This window comes from Oncorhynchus keta, chromosome 10 (genome assembly GCF_023373465.1).
Source record: "Oncorhynchus keta strain PuntledgeMale-10-30-2019 chromosome 10, Oket_V2, whole genome shotgun sequence".
Lineage (NCBI taxonomy): Eukaryota > Metazoa > Chordata > Actinopteri > Salmoniformes > Salmonidae > Oncorhynchus > Oncorhynchus keta.
The window spans coordinates 12,280,962-12,297,097 of record NC_068430.1 but is presented as its reverse complement, the minus strand read 5'-3'; the positions used below and the strand labels follow the sequence as shown (position 1 = coordinate 12,297,097).

The 16,136-nt window shown below is 41.0% G+C and overlaps 41 non-coding genes across 41 annotated transcripts; all 41 read left to right on the top strand.

Annotated features, from left to right (window-relative positions):
• Nucleotides 1-73: 73 nt before the first annotated feature.
• Nucleotides 74-146, top strand: trnar-acg (transfer RNA arginine (anticodon ACG)). The gene has a single exon. It is a non-coding gene; the product is annotated as a tRNA-Arg (tRNA).
• Nucleotides 147-357: 211 nt separating this feature from the next.
• trnae-uuc (transfer RNA glutamic acid (anticodon UUC)) lies at nucleotides 358-429 on the top strand. The gene has a single exon. It is a non-coding gene; the product is annotated as a tRNA-Glu (tRNA).
• Nucleotides 430-730: 301 nt separating this feature from the next.
• Nucleotides 731-803, top strand: trnar-acg (transfer RNA arginine (anticodon ACG)). Its single transcript has one exon. It is a non-coding gene; the product is annotated as a tRNA-Arg (tRNA).
• A 210-nt stretch (nucleotides 804-1,013) lies between these two features.
• On the top strand, nucleotides 1,014-1,085 carry trnae-uuc (transfer RNA glutamic acid (anticodon UUC)). The gene has a single exon. It is a non-coding gene; the product is annotated as a tRNA-Glu (tRNA).
• A 291-nt stretch (nucleotides 1,086-1,376) lies between these two features.
• Nucleotides 1,377-1,449, top strand: trnar-acg (transfer RNA arginine (anticodon ACG)). The gene has a single exon. It is a non-coding gene; the product is annotated as a tRNA-Arg (tRNA).
• A 211-nt stretch (nucleotides 1,450-1,660) lies between these two features.
• Nucleotides 1,661-1,732, top strand: trnae-uuc (transfer RNA glutamic acid (anticodon UUC)). The gene has a single exon. It is a non-coding gene; the product is annotated as a tRNA-Glu (tRNA).
• A 303-nt stretch (nucleotides 1,733-2,035) lies between these two features.
• On the top strand, nucleotides 2,036-2,108 carry trnar-acg (transfer RNA arginine (anticodon ACG)). Its single transcript has one exon. It is a non-coding gene; the product is annotated as a tRNA-Arg (tRNA).
• A 211-nt stretch (nucleotides 2,109-2,319) lies between these two features.
• trnae-uuc (transfer RNA glutamic acid (anticodon UUC)) lies at nucleotides 2,320-2,391 on the top strand. Its single transcript has one exon. It is a non-coding gene; the product is annotated as a tRNA-Glu (tRNA).
• Nucleotides 2,392-2,692: 301 nt separating this feature from the next.
• On the top strand, nucleotides 2,693-2,765 carry trnar-acg (transfer RNA arginine (anticodon ACG)). The gene has a single exon. It is a non-coding gene; the product is annotated as a tRNA-Arg (tRNA).
• A 211-nt stretch (nucleotides 2,766-2,976) lies between these two features.
• Nucleotides 2,977-3,048, top strand: trnae-uuc (transfer RNA glutamic acid (anticodon UUC)). Its single transcript has one exon. It is a non-coding gene; the product is annotated as a tRNA-Glu (tRNA).
• Nucleotides 3,049-3,340: 292 nt separating this feature from the next.
• trnar-acg (transfer RNA arginine (anticodon ACG)) lies at nucleotides 3,341-3,413 on the top strand. The gene has a single exon. It is a non-coding gene; the product is annotated as a tRNA-Arg (tRNA).
• Nucleotides 3,414-3,624: 211 nt separating this feature from the next.
• Nucleotides 3,625-3,696, top strand: trnae-uuc (transfer RNA glutamic acid (anticodon UUC)). Its single transcript has one exon. It is a non-coding gene; the product is annotated as a tRNA-Glu (tRNA).
• A 302-nt stretch (nucleotides 3,697-3,998) lies between these two features.
• On the top strand, nucleotides 3,999-4,071 carry trnar-acg (transfer RNA arginine (anticodon ACG)). The gene has a single exon. It is a non-coding gene; the product is annotated as a tRNA-Arg (tRNA).
• Nucleotides 4,072-4,281: 210 nt separating this feature from the next.
• trnae-uuc (transfer RNA glutamic acid (anticodon UUC)) lies at nucleotides 4,282-4,353 on the top strand. The gene has a single exon. It is a non-coding gene; the product is annotated as a tRNA-Glu (tRNA).
• Nucleotides 4,354-4,896: 543 nt separating this feature from the next.
• trnae-uuc (transfer RNA glutamic acid (anticodon UUC)) lies at nucleotides 4,897-4,968 on the top strand. Its single transcript has one exon. It is a non-coding gene; the product is annotated as a tRNA-Glu (tRNA).
• A 301-nt stretch (nucleotides 4,969-5,269) lies between these two features.
• trnar-acg (transfer RNA arginine (anticodon ACG)) lies at nucleotides 5,270-5,342 on the top strand. Its single transcript has one exon. It is a non-coding gene; the product is annotated as a tRNA-Arg (tRNA).
• A 211-nt stretch (nucleotides 5,343-5,553) lies between these two features.
• Nucleotides 5,554-5,625, top strand: trnae-uuc (transfer RNA glutamic acid (anticodon UUC)). The gene has a single exon. It is a non-coding gene; the product is annotated as a tRNA-Glu (tRNA).
• Nucleotides 5,626-5,917: 292 nt separating this feature from the next.
• Nucleotides 5,918-5,990, top strand: trnar-acg (transfer RNA arginine (anticodon ACG)). The gene has a single exon. It is a non-coding gene; the product is annotated as a tRNA-Arg (tRNA).
• Nucleotides 5,991-6,201: 211 nt separating this feature from the next.
• Nucleotides 6,202-6,273, top strand: trnae-uuc (transfer RNA glutamic acid (anticodon UUC)). The gene has a single exon. It is a non-coding gene; the product is annotated as a tRNA-Glu (tRNA).
• Nucleotides 6,274-7,229: 956 nt separating this feature from the next.
• On the top strand, nucleotides 7,230-7,302 carry trnar-acg (transfer RNA arginine (anticodon ACG)). Its single transcript has one exon. It is a non-coding gene; the product is annotated as a tRNA-Arg (tRNA).
• A 210-nt stretch (nucleotides 7,303-7,512) lies between these two features.
• On the top strand, nucleotides 7,513-7,584 carry trnae-uuc (transfer RNA glutamic acid (anticodon UUC)). The gene has a single exon. It is a non-coding gene; the product is annotated as a tRNA-Glu (tRNA).
• A 587-nt stretch (nucleotides 7,585-8,171) lies between these two features.
• On the top strand, nucleotides 8,172-8,243 carry trnae-uuc (transfer RNA glutamic acid (anticodon UUC)). The gene has a single exon. It is a non-coding gene; the product is annotated as a tRNA-Glu (tRNA).
• A 292-nt stretch (nucleotides 8,244-8,535) lies between these two features.
• On the top strand, nucleotides 8,536-8,608 carry trnar-acg (transfer RNA arginine (anticodon ACG)). Its single transcript has one exon. It is a non-coding gene; the product is annotated as a tRNA-Arg (tRNA).
• A 211-nt stretch (nucleotides 8,609-8,819) lies between these two features.
• Nucleotides 8,820-8,891, top strand: trnae-uuc (transfer RNA glutamic acid (anticodon UUC)). The gene has a single exon. It is a non-coding gene; the product is annotated as a tRNA-Glu (tRNA).
• Nucleotides 8,892-9,193: 302 nt separating this feature from the next.
• trnar-acg (transfer RNA arginine (anticodon ACG)) lies at nucleotides 9,194-9,266 on the top strand. Its single transcript has one exon. It is a non-coding gene; the product is annotated as a tRNA-Arg (tRNA).
• A 210-nt stretch (nucleotides 9,267-9,476) lies between these two features.
• Nucleotides 9,477-9,547, top strand: trnae-uuc (transfer RNA glutamic acid (anticodon UUC)). Its single transcript has one exon. It is a non-coding gene; the product is annotated as a tRNA-Glu (tRNA).
• Nucleotides 9,548-9,844: 297 nt separating this feature from the next.
• trnar-acg (transfer RNA arginine (anticodon ACG)) lies at nucleotides 9,845-9,917 on the top strand. The gene has a single exon. It is a non-coding gene; the product is annotated as a tRNA-Arg (tRNA).
• A 211-nt stretch (nucleotides 9,918-10,128) lies between these two features.
• trnae-uuc (transfer RNA glutamic acid (anticodon UUC)) lies at nucleotides 10,129-10,200 on the top strand. Its single transcript has one exon. It is a non-coding gene; the product is annotated as a tRNA-Glu (tRNA).
• A 302-nt stretch (nucleotides 10,201-10,502) lies between these two features.
• On the top strand, nucleotides 10,503-10,575 carry trnar-acg (transfer RNA arginine (anticodon ACG)). Its single transcript has one exon. It is a non-coding gene; the product is annotated as a tRNA-Arg (tRNA).
• Nucleotides 10,576-10,785: 210 nt separating this feature from the next.
• trnae-uuc (transfer RNA glutamic acid (anticodon UUC)) lies at nucleotides 10,786-10,857 on the top strand. The gene has a single exon. It is a non-coding gene; the product is annotated as a tRNA-Glu (tRNA).
• Nucleotides 10,858-11,149: 292 nt separating this feature from the next.
• Nucleotides 11,150-11,222, top strand: trnar-acg (transfer RNA arginine (anticodon ACG)). Its single transcript has one exon. It is a non-coding gene; the product is annotated as a tRNA-Arg (tRNA).
• Nucleotides 11,223-11,432: 210 nt separating this feature from the next.
• Nucleotides 11,433-11,504, top strand: trnae-uuc (transfer RNA glutamic acid (anticodon UUC)). The gene has a single exon. It is a non-coding gene; the product is annotated as a tRNA-Glu (tRNA).
• A 299-nt stretch (nucleotides 11,505-11,803) lies between these two features.
• Nucleotides 11,804-11,876, top strand: trnar-acg (transfer RNA arginine (anticodon ACG)). Its single transcript has one exon. It is a non-coding gene; the product is annotated as a tRNA-Arg (tRNA).
• A 219-nt stretch (nucleotides 11,877-12,095) lies between these two features.
• trnae-uuc (transfer RNA glutamic acid (anticodon UUC)) lies at nucleotides 12,096-12,167 on the top strand. Its single transcript has one exon. It is a non-coding gene; the product is annotated as a tRNA-Glu (tRNA).
• A 587-nt stretch (nucleotides 12,168-12,754) lies between these two features.
• On the top strand, nucleotides 12,755-12,826 carry trnae-uuc (transfer RNA glutamic acid (anticodon UUC)). The gene has a single exon. It is a non-coding gene; the product is annotated as a tRNA-Glu (tRNA).
• Nucleotides 12,827-13,117: 291 nt separating this feature from the next.
• On the top strand, nucleotides 13,118-13,190 carry trnar-acg (transfer RNA arginine (anticodon ACG)). The gene has a single exon. It is a non-coding gene; the product is annotated as a tRNA-Arg (tRNA).
• A 211-nt stretch (nucleotides 13,191-13,401) lies between these two features.
• trnae-uuc (transfer RNA glutamic acid (anticodon UUC)) lies at nucleotides 13,402-13,473 on the top strand. Its single transcript has one exon. It is a non-coding gene; the product is annotated as a tRNA-Glu (tRNA).
• Nucleotides 13,474-13,775: 302 nt separating this feature from the next.
• Nucleotides 13,776-13,848, top strand: trnar-acg (transfer RNA arginine (anticodon ACG)). The gene has a single exon. It is a non-coding gene; the product is annotated as a tRNA-Arg (tRNA).
• Nucleotides 13,849-14,059: 211 nt separating this feature from the next.
• trnae-uuc (transfer RNA glutamic acid (anticodon UUC)) lies at nucleotides 14,060-14,131 on the top strand. The gene has a single exon. It is a non-coding gene; the product is annotated as a tRNA-Glu (tRNA).
• Nucleotides 14,132-15,365: 1,234 nt separating this feature from the next.
• On the top strand, nucleotides 15,366-15,437 carry trnae-uuc (transfer RNA glutamic acid (anticodon UUC)). Its single transcript has one exon. It is a non-coding gene; the product is annotated as a tRNA-Glu (tRNA).
• Nucleotides 15,438-16,013: 576 nt separating this feature from the next.
• Nucleotides 16,014-16,085, top strand: trnae-uuc (transfer RNA glutamic acid (anticodon UUC)). Its single transcript has one exon. It is a non-coding gene; the product is annotated as a tRNA-Glu (tRNA).
• Nucleotides 16,086-16,136: the final 51 nt, after the last annotated feature.

Genomic DNA, 16,136 nt, shown 5'->3' with positions numbered 1-16,136 from the left:
GGAACCTTGTTGTTGACAGACGCTATGACTGTGTACACTGGTCTAGCTTTGACCTGACTTCAGCTTAGACGTGGGGCCAGTGGCGCAATGGATAACGTGTCTGACTACGGATCAGAAGATTCTAGGTTCGACTCCTGGCTGGCTCAATACTTTATTTAATTGACTGAAATCAAGCTGGGAATGATACTGTATACCTTTCAGTGCTTCTGGCTGTTCTCACTTCAAACACATTTTAGACGGATTTCATCTAGACATTCCCCAACATCTCTGAGAAAAAAAGATGGAGCTTTTAAACCCAACAGGCATAATGTCAACATTTAAAGATTTGTCTGTGATGTGTATTTTAAGTATGTGTCTTCCCATATGGTCTAGCGGTTAGGATTCCTGGTTTTCACCCAGGTGGCCCGGGTTCAACTCCCGGTATGGGAAAGAATATCTTGTCTTTAGGTACGCACTTGTGTAACAACAGATGCAGCAGTTTTGCACAACACAACAATATTCCCTCATCAACAGGAAATGTGACATGTTATGTAGATTCAAATTATACAAGGCTTTTTAAACATTGAATACACTTCATGGCTGCATTTCTTGCTCTGCAGTAAAATTCATGCAACAACAGGAGGATCAAATTAAGATATGCATCTGAAACAGAAACCAAGGAACCTTGTTTTGACAGACGCTATGACTGTGTACACTGGTCTAGCTTTGACCTGACTTCAGTTTAGATGTGGGGCCAGTGGCGCAATGGATAACGTGTCTGACTACGGATCAGAAGATTCTAGGTTCGACTCCTGGCTGGCTCAATACTTTATTTAATTGACTGAAATCAAGCTGGGAATGATACTGTATACCTTTCAGTGCTTCTGGCTGTTCTCACTTCAAACACATTTTAGACGGATTTCATCTCGACATTCCCCAACATCTCTGAGAAAAAAGATGAAGCTTTTAAATCCAACAGGCATAATGTCAACATTTAAAGATTTGTCTGTGATGTGTATTTTAAGTATGTGTCTTCCCATATGGTCTAGCGGTTTGGATTCCTGGTTTTCACCCAGGTGGCCCGGGTTCAACTCCCGGTATGGGAACGAATATCTTGTCGTTACGTACGCACTTGTGTAACAACAGATGCAGCAGTTTCACAAAACAATATTCCCTCAGCAACAGGAAATGTTTCATCTAGATTCAAAATATACAAAGCTTTTTCAACGTTGAATACACTTCATGGCTGCATTTCTTGCTCTGCAGTAAAATTCATGCAACAACAGGAGGATCAAATTAAGATATGCATCTGAAACAGAAACCAAGGAACCTTGTTTTGACAGACGCTATGACTGTGTACACTGGTCTAGCTGTGACCTGACTTCAGTTTAGATGTGGGGCCAGTGGCGCAATGGATAACGTGTCTGACTACGGATCAGAAGATTCTAGGTTCGACTCCTGGCTGGCTCAATACTTTATTTAATTGACTGAAATCAAGCTGGGAATGATACTGTATACCTTTCAGTGCTTCTGGCTGTTCTCACTTCAAACACATTTTAGACGGATTTCATCTAGACATTCCCCAACATCTCTGAGAAAAAAAGATGAAGCTTTTAAATCCAACAGGCATAATGTCAACCTTTAAAGATTTGTCTGTGATGTGTATTTTATGTATGTGTCTTCCCATATGGTCTAGCGTTTAGGATTCCTGGTTTTCACCCAGGTGGCCCGGGTTCAACTCCCGGTATGGGAAAGAATATCTTGTCGTTAGGTACGCACTTGTGTAACAACAGATGCAGCAGTTTCGCACAAGGCAACAATATTCCCTCATCAACAGGAAATGTGACATGTTATGTAGATTCAAATTATACAAGTCTTTTTAAACGTTGAATACACTTTATGGCTGCATTTCTTGCTCTGCAGTAAAATTCATGCAACAACAGGAGGATCAAATTAAGATATGCATCTGAAACAGAAAACCAAGGAACCTTGTTTTTGACAGACGCTATGACTGTGTACACTGGTCTAGCTTTGAGCTGACTTCAGCTTAGACGTGGGGCCAGTGGCGCAATGGATAACGTGTCTGACTACGGATCAGAAGATTCTAGGTTCGACTCCTGGCTGGCTCAATACTTTATTTAATTGACTGAAATCAAGCTGGGAATGATACTGTATACCTTTCAGTGCTTCTGGCTGTTCTCACTTCAAACACATTTTAGACGGATTTCATCTGGACATTCCCCAACATCTCTGAGAAAAAAAGATGGAGCTTTTAAACCCAACAGGCATAATGTCAACATTTAAAGATTTGTCTGTGATGTGTATTTTAAGTATGTGTCTTCCCATATGGTCTAGCGGTTAGGATTCCTGGTTTTCACCCAGGTGGCCCGGGTTCAACTCCCGGTATGGGAAAGAATATCTTGTCGTTAGGTACGCACTTGTGTAACAACAGATGCAGCAGTTTTGCACAACACAACAATATTCCCTCATCAACAGGAAATGTGACATGTTATGTAGATTCAAATTATACAAGGCTTTTTAAACGTTGAATACACTTCATGGCTGCATTTCTTGCTCTGCAGTAAAATTCATGCAACAACAGGAGGATCAAATTAAGATATGCATCTGAAACAGAAACCAAGGAACCTTGTTTTGACAGACGCTATGACTGTGTACACTGGTCTAGCTGTGACCTGACTTCAGTTTAGATGTGGGGCCAGTGGCGCAATGGATAACGTGTCTGACTACGGATCAGAAGATTCTAGGTTCGACTCCTGGCTGGCTCAATACTTTATTTAATTGACTGAAATCAAGCTGGGAATGATACTGTATACCTTTCAGTGCTTCTGGCTGTTCTCACTTCAAACACATTTTAGACGGATTTCATCTAGACATTCCCCAACATCTCTGAGAAAAAAAGATGGAGCTTTTAAACCCAACAGGCATAATGTCAACATTTAAAGATTTGTCTGTGATGTGTATTTTAAGTATGTGTCTTCCCATATGGTCTAGCGGTTAGGATTCCTGGTTTTCACCCAGGTGGCCCGGGTTCAACTCCCGGTATGGGAAAGAATATCTTGTCGTTAGGTACGCACTTGTGTAACAACAGATGCAGCAGTTTCACAAAACAATATTCCCTCAGCAACAGGAAATGTGTCATGTAGATTCAAATTATACAAAGCTTTTTCAACGTTGAATACACTTCATGGCTGCATTTCTTGCTCTGCAGTAAAATTCATGCAACAACAGGAGGATCAAATTAAGATATGCATCTGAAACAGAAACCAAGGAACTTTGTTGTTGACAGACGCTATGACTGTGTACACTGGTCTAGCTGTGACCTGACTTCAGCTTAGATGTGGGGCCAGTGGCGCAATGGATAACGTGTCTGACTACGGATCAGAAGATTCTAGGTTCGACTCCTGGCTGGCTCAATACTTTATTTAATTGACTGAAATCAAGCTGGGAATGATACTGTATACCTTTCAGTGCTTCTGGCTGTTCTCACTTCAAACACATTTTAGACGGATTTCATCTGGACATTCCCCAACATCTCTGAGAAAAAAAGATGAAGCTTTTAAATCCAACAGGCATAATGTCAACATTTAAAGATTTGTCTGTGATGTGTATTTTAAGTATGTGTCTTCCCATATGGTCTAGCGGTTTGGATTCCTGGTTTTCACCCAGGTGGCCCGGGTTCAACTCCCGGTATGGGAAAGAATATCTTGTCGTTAGGTACGCACTTGTGTAACAACAGATGCAGCAGTTTTGCACAACACAACAATATTCCCTCATCAACAGGAAATGTGACATGTTTTGTAGATTCAAATTATACAAGGCTTTTTAAACGTTGAATACACTTCATGGCTGCATTTCTTGCTCTGCAGTAAAATTCATGCAACAACAGGAGGATCAAATTAAGATATGCATCTGAAACAGAAACCAAGGAACCTTGTTTTTGACAGACGCTATGACTGTGTACACTGGTCTAGCTGTGACCTGACTTCAGTTTAGATGTGGGGCCAGTGGCGCAATGGATAACGTGTCTGACTACGGATCAGAAGATTCTAGGTTCGACTCCTGGCTGGCTCAATACTTTATTTAATTGACTGAAATCAAGCTGGGAATGATACTGTATACCTTTCAGTGCTTCTGGCTGATCTCACTTCAAACACATTTTAGACGGATTTCATCTGGACATTCCCCAACATTTCTGAGAAAAAAGATTAAGCTTTTAAATCCAACAGGCATAATGTCGACCTTTAAAGATTTGTCTGTGATGTGTATTTTAAGTATGTGTCTTCCCATATGGTCTAGCGGTTAGGATTCCTGGTTTTCACCCAGGTGGCCCGGGTTCAACTCCCGGTATGGGAAAGAATATCTTGTCGTTAGGTACGCACTTGTGTAACAACAGATGCAGCAGTTTCACAAAACAATATTCCTTCATCAACAGGAAATGTGTCATGTAGATTCAAATTATACAAAGCTTTTTCAACGTTGAATACACTTCATGGCTGCATTTCTTGCTCTGCAGTAAAATTCATGCAACAACAGGATATGCATCTGAAACAGAAACCAAGGAACCTTGTTGTTGACAGACGCTATGACTGTGTACACTGGTCTAGCTGTGACCTGACTTCAGCTTAGACGTTGGGCCAGTGGCGCAATGGATAAGAAGATTCTAGGTTCGACTCCTGGCTGGCTCAATACTTTATTTAATTGACTGAAATCAAGCTGGGAATGATACTGTATACCTTTCAGTGCTTCTGGCTGTTCTCACTTCAAACACATTTTAGACGGATTTCATCTAGACATTCCCCAACATCTCTGAGAAAAAAAGATGGAGCTTTTAAACCCAACAGGCATAATGTCAAAATTTAAAGATTTGTCTGTGATGTGTATTTTAAGTATGTGTCTTCCCATATGGTCTAGCGGTTAGGATTCCTGGTTTTCACCCAGGTGGCCCGGGTTCAACTCCCGGTATGGGAAAGAATATCTTGTCGTTAGGTACGCACTTGTGTAACAACAGATGCAGCAGTTTCGCACAACGCAACAATATTCCCTCATCAACAGGAAATGTGACATGTTATGTAGATTCAAATTATACAAGGCTTTTTAAACGTTGAATACACTTCATGGCTGCATTTCTTGCTCTGCAGTAAAATTCATGCAACAACAGGAGGATCAAATTAAGATATGCATCTGAAACAGAAACCAAGGAACCTTGTTGTTGACAGACGCTATGACTGTGTACACTGGTCTAGCTTGACCTGACTTCAGCTTAGACGTGGGGCCAGTGGCGCAATGGATAACGTGTCTGACTACGGATCAGAAGATTCTAGGTTCGACTCCTGGCTGGCTCAATACTTTATTTAATTGACTGAAATCAAGCTGGGAATGATACTGTATACCTTTCAGTGCTTCTGGCTGTTCTCACTTCAAACACATTTTAGACGGATTTCATCTGGACATTCCCCAACATCTCTGAGAAAAAAAGATGGAGCTTTTAAACCCAACAGGCATAATGTCAACATTTAAAGATTTGTCTGTGATGTGTATTTTAAGTATGTGTCTTCCCATATGGTCTAGCGGTTAGGATTCCTGGTTTTCACCCAGGTGGCCCGGGTTCAACTCCCGGTATGGGAAAGAATATCTTGTCGTTAGGTACGCACTTGTGTAACAACAGATGCAGCAGTTTCACAAAACAATATTCCTCAGCAACAGGAAATGTGTCATGTAGATTCAAATTATACAAAGGCTTTTTAAACGTTGAATACACTTCATGGCTGCATTTCTTGCTCTGCAGTAAAATTCATGCAACAACAGGAGGATCAAATTAAGATATGCATCTGAAACAGAAACCAAGGAACCTTCTTTTTGACAGACGCTATGACTGTGTACACTGGTCTAGCTGTGACCTGACTTCAGCTTAGATGTGGGGCCAGTGGCGCAATGGATAACGTGTCTGACTACGGATCAGAAGATTCTAGGTTCGACTCCTGGCTGGCTCAATACTTTATTTAATTGACTGAAATCAAGCTGGGAATGATACTGTATACCTTTCAGTGCTTCTGGCTGTTCTCACTTCAAACACATTTTAGACGGATTTCATCTGGACATTCCCCAACATCTCTGAGAAAAAAAGATGGAGCTTTTAAACCCAACAGGCATAATGTCAACATTTAAAGATTTGTCTGTGATGTGTATTTTAAGTATGTGTCTTCCCATATGGTCTAGCGGTTAGGATTCCTGGTTTTCACCCAGGTGGCCCGGGTTCAACTCCCGGTATGGGAAAGAATATCTTGTCGTTAGGTACGCACTTGTGTAACAACAGATGCAGCAGTTTTGCACAACACAACAATATTCCCTCATCAACAGGAAATGTGACATGTTTTGTAGATTCAAATTATACAAGGCTTTTTAAACGTTGAATACACTTCATGGCTGCATTTCTTGCTCTGCAGTAAAATTCATGCAACAACAGGAGGATCAAATTAAGATATGCATCAGAAACAGAAACCAAGGAACTTTGTTGTTGACAGACGCTATGACTGTGTACACTGGTCTAGCTGTGACCTGACTTCAGCTTAGACGTGGGTCCAGTGGCGCAATGGATAAAGTGTCTGACTACGGATCAGAAGATTCTAGGTTCGACTCCTGGCTGGCTGAATACTTTATTTAATTGACTGAAATCAAGCTGGGAATGATACTGTATACCTTTCAGTGCTTCTGGCTGTTCTCACTTCAAAACACATTTTAGACGGATTTCATCTAGACATTCCCCAACATCTCTGAGAAAAAAAGATGGAGCTTTTAAATCCAACAGGCATAATGTCAACATTTAAAGATTTGTCTGTGATGTGTATGTTAAGTATGTGTCTTCCCATATGGTCTAGCGTTTAGAATTCCTGGTTTTCACCCAGGTGTCCCGGATTCAACTCCCGGTATGTGAAAGAATATCTTGTCGTTAGGTACGCACTTGTGTAACAACAGATGCAGCAGTTTCACAAAACAATATTCCCTCATCAACAGGAAATGTGACATGTTATGTAGATTCAAATTATACAAGGCTTTTTAAACGTTGAATACACTTCATGGCTGCATTTCTTGCTCTGCAGTAAAATTCATGCAACAACAGGAGGATCAAATTAAGATATGCATCTGAAACAGAAACCAAGGAACCTTATTTTTGACAGACGCTATGACTGTGTACACTGGTCTAGCTGTGACCTGACTTCAGTTTAGATGTGGGGCCAGTGGCGCAATGGATAACGTGTCTGACTACGGATCAGAAGATTCTAGGTTCGACTCCTGGCTGGCTCAATACTTTATTTAATTGACTGAAATCAAGCTGGGAATGATACTGTATACGTTTCAGTGCTTCTGGCTGATCTCACTTCAAACACATTTTAGACGGATTTCATCTGGACATTCCCCAACATTTCTGAGAAAAAAGATGAAGCTTTTAAATCCAACAGGCATAATGTCAACCTTTAAAGATTTGTCTGTGATGTGTATTTTATGTATGTGTCTTCCCATATGGTCTAGCGTTTAGGATTCCTGGTTTTCACCCAGGTGGCCCGGGTTCAACTCCCGGTATGGGAAAGAATATCTTGTCGTTAGGTACGCACTTGTGTAACAACAGATGCAGCAGTTTTGCACAACACAACAATATTCCCTCATCAACAGGAAATGTGACATGTTATGTAGATTCAAATTATACAAGGCTTTTTAAACGTTGAATACACTTCATGGCTGCATTTCTTGCTCTGCAGTAAAATTCATGCAACAACAGGAGGATCAAATTAAGATATGCATCTGAAACAGAAAACCAAGGAACCTTGTTTTTGACAGACGCTATGACTGTGTACACTGGTCTAGCTGTGACCTGACTTCAGTTTAGACGTGAGGCCAGTGGCGCAATTGATAACGTGTCTGACTACGGATCAGAAGATTCTAGGTCCGACTCCTGGCTGGCTCAATACTTTATTTAATTGACTGAAATCAAGCTGGGAATGATACTGTATACCTTTCAGTGCTTCTGGCTGTTCTCACTTCAAACACATTTTAGACGGATTTCATCTGGACATTCCCCAACATCTCTGAGAAAAAAAGATGGAGCTTTTAAACCCAACAGGCATAATGTCAACATTTAAAGATTTGTCTGTGATGTGTATTTTAAGTATGTGTCTTCCCATATGGTCTAGCGGTTAGGATTCCTGGTTTTCACCCAGGTGGCCCGGGTTCAACTCCCGGTATGGGAAAGAATATCTTGTCGTTAGGTACGCACTTGTGTAACAACAGATGCAGCAGTTTCACAAAACAATATTCACTCAGCAACAGGAAATGTGTCATGTAGATTCAAATTATACAAAGCTTTTTCAACGTTGAATACACTTCATGGCTGCATTTCTTGCTCTGCAGTAAAATTCATGCAACAACAGGAGGATCAAATTAAGATATGCATCTGAAACAGAAACCAAGGAACCTTGTTTTTGACAGACGCTATGACTGTGTACACTGGTCTAGCTGTGACCTGACTTCAGCTTAGACGTGGGGCCAGTGGCGCAATGGATAACGTGTCTGACTACGGATCAGAAGATTCTAGGTTCGACTCCTGGCTGGCTCAATACTTTATTTAATTGACTGAAATCAAGCTGGGAATGATACTGTATACCTTTCAGTGCTTCTGGCTGTTCTCACTTCAAACACATTTTAGACGGATTTCATCTGGACATTCCCCAACATCTCTGAGAAAAAAAGATGGAGCTTTTAAACCCAACAGGCATAATGTCAACATTTAAAGATTTGTCTGTGATGTGTATTTTAAGTATGTGTCTTCCCATATGGTCTAGCGGTTAGGATTCCTGGTTTTCACCCAGGTGGCCCGGGTTCAACTCCCGGTATGGGAAAGAATATCTTGTCGTTAGGTACGCACTTGTGTAACAACAGATGCAGCAGTTTTGCACAACACAACAATATTCCCTCATCAACAGGAAATGTGACATGTTTTGTAGATTCAAATTATACAAGGCTTTTTAAACGTTGAATACACTTCATGGCTGCATTTCTTGCTCTGCAGTAAAATTCATGCAACAACAGGAGGATCAAATTAAGATATGCATCTGAAACAGAAACCAAGGAATCTTGTTGTTGACAGACGCTATGACTGTGTACACTGGTCTAGCTGTGACCTGACTTCAGCTTAGACGTGGGGCCAGTGGCGCAATGGATAACGTGTCTGACTACGGATCAGAAGATTCTAGGTTCGACTCCTGGCTGGCTCAATACTTTATTTAATTGACTGAAATCAAGCTGGGAATGATACTGTATACCTTTCAGTGCTTCTGGCTGATCTCACTTCAAACACATTTTAGACGGATTTCATCTGGACATTCCCCAACATCTCTGAGAAAAAAGATGAAGCTTTTAAATCCAACAGGCATAATGTCAACATTTAAAGATTTGTCTGTGATGTGTATTTTAAGTATGTGTCTTCCCATATGGTCTAGCGGTTAGGATTCCTGGTTTTCACCCAGGTGGCCCGGTTCAACTCCCGGTATGGGAAAGAATATCTTGTCGTTAGGTACGCACTTGTGTAACAACAGATGCAGCAGTTTCACAAACAACAATATTCCTCATCAACAGGAAATGTGACATGTTATGTAGATTCAAATTATACAAAGCTTTTTCAACGTTGAATACACTTCATGGCTGCATTTCTTGCTCTGCAGTAAAATTCATGCAACAACAGGAGGATCAAATTAAGATATGCATCTGAAACAGAAACCAAGGAACCTTGTTTTGACAGACGCTATGACTGTGTACACTGGTCTAGCTGTGACCTGACTTCAGCTTAGATGTGGGGCCAGTGGTGCAATGGATAACGTGTCTGACTACGGATCAGAAGATTCTAGGTTCGACTCCTGGCTGGCTCAATACTTTATTTAATTGACTGAAATCAAGCTGGGAATGATACTGTATACCTTTCAGTGCTTCTGGCTGTTCTCACTTCAAACACATTTTAGACGGATTTCATCTAGACATTCCCCAACATCTCTGAGAAAAAAAGATGGAGCTTTTAAACCCAACAGGCATAATGTCAACATTTAAAGATTTGTCTGTGATGTGTATTTTATGTATGTGTCTTCCCATATGGTCTAGCGTTTAGGATTCCTGGTTTTCACCCAGGTGGCCCGGGTTCAACTCCCGGTATGGGAAAGAATATCTTGTCGTTAGGTACGCACTTGTGTAACAACAGATGCAGCAGTTTTGCACAACACAACAATATTCCCTCATCAACAGGAAATGTGACATGTTATGTAGATTCAAATTATACAAGGCTTTTTAAACGTTGAATACACTTCATGGCTGCATTTCTTGCTCTGCAGTAAAATTCATGCAACAACAGGAGGATCAAATTAAGATATGCATCTGAAACAGAAACCAAGGAACCTTGTTTTTGACAGACGCTATGACTGTGTACACTGGTCTAGCTGTGACCTGACTTCAGCTTAGACGTGGGGCCAGTGGCGCAATGGATAACGTGTCTGACTACGGATCAGAAGATTCTAGGTTCGACTCCTGGCTGGCTCAATACTTTATTTAATTGACTGAAATCAAGCTGGGAATGATACTGTATACCTTTCAGTGCTTCTGGCTGTTCTCACTTCAAACACATTTTAGACGGATTTCATCTGGACATTCCCCAACATCTCTGAGAAAAAAGATGAAGCTTTTAAATCCAACAGGCATAATGTCAACATTTAAAGATTTGTCTGTGATGTGTATTTTAAGTATGTGTCTTCCCATATGGTCTAGCGGTTAGGATTCCTGGTTTTCACCCAGGTGGCCCGGGTTCAACTCCCGGTATGGGAAAGAATATCTTGTCGTTAGGTACGCACTTGTGTAACAACAGATGCAGCAGTTTCACAAAACAATATTCCCTCAGCAACAGGAAATGTGTCATGTTAGATTCAAATTATACAAAGCTTTTTCAACGTTGAATACACTTCATGGCTGCATTTCTTGCTCTGCAGTAAAATTCATGCAACAACAGGAGGATCAAATTAAGATATGCATCTGAAACAGAAACCAAGGAACCTTGTTTTGACAGACGCTATGACTGTGTACACTGGTCTAGCTGTGACCTGACTTCAGTTTAGATGTGGGGCCAGTGGCGCAATGGATAACGTGTCTGACTACGGATCAGAAGATTCTAGGTTCGACTCCTGGCTGGCTCAATACTTTATTTAATTGACTGAAATCAAGCTGGGAATGATACTGTATACCTTTCAGTGCTTCTGGCTGTTCTCACTTCAAACACATTTTAGACGGATTTCATCTGGACATTCCCCAACATCTCTGAGAAAAAAGATGGAGCTTTTAAACCCAACAGGCATAATGTCAACATTTAAAGATTTGTCTGTGATGTGTATTTTAAGTATGTGTCTTCCCATATGGTCTAGCGGTTAGGATTCCTGGTTTTCACCCAGGTGGCCCGGGTTCAACTCCCGGTATGGGAAAGAATATCTTGTCGTTAGGTACGCACTTGTGTAACAACAGATGCAGCAGTTTTGCACAAAACAATATTCCCTCATCAACAGGAAATGTGACATGTTATGTAGATTCAAATTATACAAAGCTTTTTAAACGTTGAATACACTTCATGGCTGCATTTCTTGCTCTGCAGTAAAATTCATGCAACAACAGGAGGATCAAATTAAGATATGCATCTGAAACAGAAACCAAGGAACCTTGTTGTTGACAGACGCTATGACTGTGTACACTGGTCTAGCTGTGACCTGACTTCAGCTTAGACGTGGGGCCAGTGGCGCAATGGATAACGTGTCTGACTACGGATCAGAAGATTCTAGGTTCGACTCCTGGCTGGCTCAATACTTTATTTAATTGACTGAAATCAAGCTGGGAATGATACTGTATACCTTTCAGTGCTTCTGGCTGTTCTCACTTCAAACACATTTTAGACGGATTTCATCTGGACATTCCCCAACATCTCTGAGAAAAAAATCCCGCATGATGGAGCTTTTAAACCCAACAGGCATAATGTCAACATTTAAAGATTTGTCTGTGATGTGTATTTTAAGTATGTGTCTTCCCATATGGTCTAGCGGTTAGGATTCCTGGTTTTCACCCAGGTGGCCCGGGTTCAACTCCCGGTATGGGAAAGAATATCTTGTCGTTAGGTACGCACTTGTGTAACAACAGATGCAGCAGTTTCGCACAACACAACAATATTCCCTCATCAACAGGAAATGTGACATGTTATGTAGATTCAAATTATACAAGGCTTTTTAAACGTTGAATACACTTCATGGCTGCATTTCTTGCTCTGCAGTAAAATTCATGCAACAACAGGAGGATCAAATTAAGATATGCATCTGAAACAGAAAACCAAGGAACCTTGTTTTTGACAGACGCTATGACTGTGTACACTGGTCTAGCTGTGACCTGACTTCAGTTTAGATGTGGTGCCAGTGGCGCAATGGATAACGTGTCTGACTACGGATCAGAAGATTCTAGGTTCGACTCCTGAATGGCTCAATACTTTATTTAATTGACTGAAATCAAGCTGGGAATGATACTGCATACCTTTCAGTGCTTCTGGCTGATCTCACTTCAAACACATTTTAGACGGATTTCATCTGGACATTCCCCAACATCTCTGAGAAAAAAAGATGGAGCTTTTAAACCCAACAGGCATAATGTCAAAATTTAAAGATTTGTCTGTGATGTGTATTTTAAGTATGTGTCTTCCCATATGGTCTAGCGGTTAGGATTCCTGGTTTTCACCCAGGTGGCCCGGGTTCAACTCCCGGTATGGGAAAGAATATCTTGTCGTTAGGTACGCACTTGTGTAACAACAGATGCAGCAGTTTCACAAAACAATATTCCCTCAGCAACAGGAAATGTGTCATGTAGATTCAAATTATACAAGGCTTTTTAAACGTTGAATACACTTCATGGCTGCATTTCTTGCTCTGCAGTAAAATTCATGCAACAACAGGAGGATCAAATTAAGATATGCATCTGAAACAGAAACCAAGGAACCTTGTTTTGACAGACGCTATGACTGTGTACACTGGTCTAGCTGTGACCTGACTTCAGCTTAGACGTGGGGCCAGTGGCGCAATGGATAACGTGTCTGACTACGGATCAGAAGATTCTAGGTTCGACTCCTGGCTGGCTCAATACTTTATTTAATTGACTGAAATCAAGCTGGGAATGATACTGTATACCTTTCAGTGCTTCTGGCTGTTCTCACTTCAAACACATTTTAGACGGATTTCATCTGGATATTCCCCAACATCTCTGAGAAAAAAAGATGGAGCTTTTAAACCCAACAGGCATAATGTCAACATTTAAAGATTTGTCTGTGATGTGTATTTTAAGTATGTGTCTTCCCATATGGTCTAGCGGTTAGGATTCCTGGTTTTCACCCAGGTGGCCCTGGTTCAACTCCCGGTATGGGAAATAATATCTTGTCGTTAGGTACGCACTTGTGTAACAACATATGCAGCATTTTCGCACAACACAACAATATTCCCTCATCAACAGGAAATGTGACATGTTATGTAGATTCAAATTATACAAGGCTTTTTAAACGTTGAATACACTTCATGGCTGCATTTCTTGCTCTGCAGTAAAATTCATGCAACAACAGGAGGATCAAATTAAGATATGCATCTGAAACAGAAACCAAGGAACCTTGTTGTTGACAGACGCTATGACTGTGTACACTGGTCTAGCTGTGACCTGACTTCAGCTTAGATGTGGGGCCAGTGGCGCAATGGATAACGTGTCTGACTACGGATCAGAAGATTCTAGGTTCGACTCCTGGCTGGCTCAATACTTTATTTAATTGACTGAAATCAAGCTGGGAATGATACTGTATACCTTTCAGTGCTTCTGGCTGTTCTCACTTCAAACACATTTTAGACGGATTTCATCTGGACATTCCCCAACATCTCTGAGAAAAAAAGATGGAGCTTTTAAACCCAACAGGCATAATGTCAACATTTAAAGATTTGTCTGTGATGTGTATTTTAAGTATGTGTCTTCCCATATGGTCTAGCGGTTAGGATTCCTGGTTTTCACCCAGGTGGCCCGGGTTCAACTCCCGGTATGGGAAAGAATATCTTGTCGTTAGGTACGCACTTGTGTAACAACAGATGCTGCAGTTTTGCACAACACAACAATATTCCCTCATCAACAGGAAATGTGACATGTTTTGTAGATTCAAATTATACAAGGCTTTTTAAACGTTGAATACACTTCATGGCTGCATTTCTTGCTCTGCAGTAAAATTCATGCAACAACAGGAGGATCAAATTAAGATATGCATCTGAAACAGAAACCAAGGAATCTTGTTGTTGACAGACGCTATGACTGTGTACACTGGTCTAGCTGTGACCTGACTTCAGTTTAGACGTGGGTCCAGTGGCGCAATGGATAACGTGTCTGACTACGGATCAAAAGATTCTAGGTTCGACTCCTGGCTGGCTCAATACTTTATTTAATTGACTGAAATCAAGCTGGGAATGATGCTGTATACCTTTCAGTGCTTCTGGCTGTTCTCACTTCAAACACATTTTAGACGGATTTCATCTGGACATTCCCCAACATCTCTGAGAAAAAAAGATGGAGCTTTTAAACCCAACAGGCATAATGTCAAAATTTAAAGATTTGTCTGTGATGTGTATTTTAAGTATGTGTCTTCCCATATGGTCTAGAGGTTAGGGTTTCTGGTTTTCACCCAGATTGCCCGTGTTCAACTCCCGGTATGGGAAAGAATATCTAGTCATTAGGTATGCACTTGTGTAACAACAGATGCAGCAGTTTCACAAAACAATATTCCCTCAGCAACAGGAAATGTGTCATGTAGATTCAAATTATACAAAGCTTTTTCAACGTTGAATACACTTCATGGCTGCATTTCTTGCTCTGCAGTAAAATTCATGCAACAACAGGAGGATCAAATTAAGATATGCATCTGAAACAGAAACCAAGGAACCTTGTTGTTGACAGACGCTATGACTGTGTACACTGGTCTAGCTGTGACCTGACTTCAGTTTAGACGTGGGGCCAGTGGCGCAATGGATAACGTGTCTGACTACGGATCAGAAGATTCTAGGTTCGACTCCTGAATGGCTCAATACTTTATTTAATTGACTGAAATCAAGCTGGGAATGATACTGCATACCTTTCAGTGCTTCTGGCTGATCTCACTTCAAACACATTTTAGACGGATTTCATCTGGACATTCCCCAACATCTCTGAGAAAAAAAGATGGAGCTTTTAAACCCAACAGGCATAATGTCAAAATGTAAAGATTTGTCTGTGATGTGTATTTTAAGTATGTTTCTTCCCATATGGTCTAGCGGTTAGGATTCCTGGTTTTCACCCAGGTGGCCCGGGCTCAACTCCCGGTATGGGAAAGAATATCTTGTTGTTCTGTACGCACTTGTGTAACAACAGATGCAGCAGTTTCACAAAACAATATTCCCTCAGCAACAGGAAATGTGTCATGTAGATTCAAATTATACAAGGCTTTTTAAACGTTGAATACACTTCATGGCTGCATTTCTTGCTCTGCAGTAAAATTCATGCAACAACAGGAGGATCAAATTAAGATATGCATCTGAAACAGAAACCAAGGAACCTTATTTTTGACAGACGCTATGACTGTGTACACTGGTCTAGCTGTGACCTGACTTCAGCTTAGACGTGGGGCCAGTGGCGCAATGGATAACGTGTCTGACTACGGACCAGAAGATTCTAGGTTCGACTCCTGGCTGGCTCAATACTTTATTTAATTGACTGAAATCAAGCTGGGAATGATACTGTATACCTTTCAGTGCTTCTGGCTGTTCTCACTTCAAACACATTTTAGACGGATTTCATCTGGATATTCCCCAACATCTCTGAGAAAAAAAGATGGAGCTTTTAAACCCAACAGGCATAATGTCAACATTTAAAGATTTGTCTGTGATGTGTATTTTAAGTATGTGTCTTCCCATATGGTCTAGCGGTTAGGATTCCTGGTTTTCACCCAGGTGGCCCTGGTTCAACTCCCGGTATGGGAAATAATATCTTGTCGTTAGGTACGCACTTGTGTAACAACAGATGCAGCATTT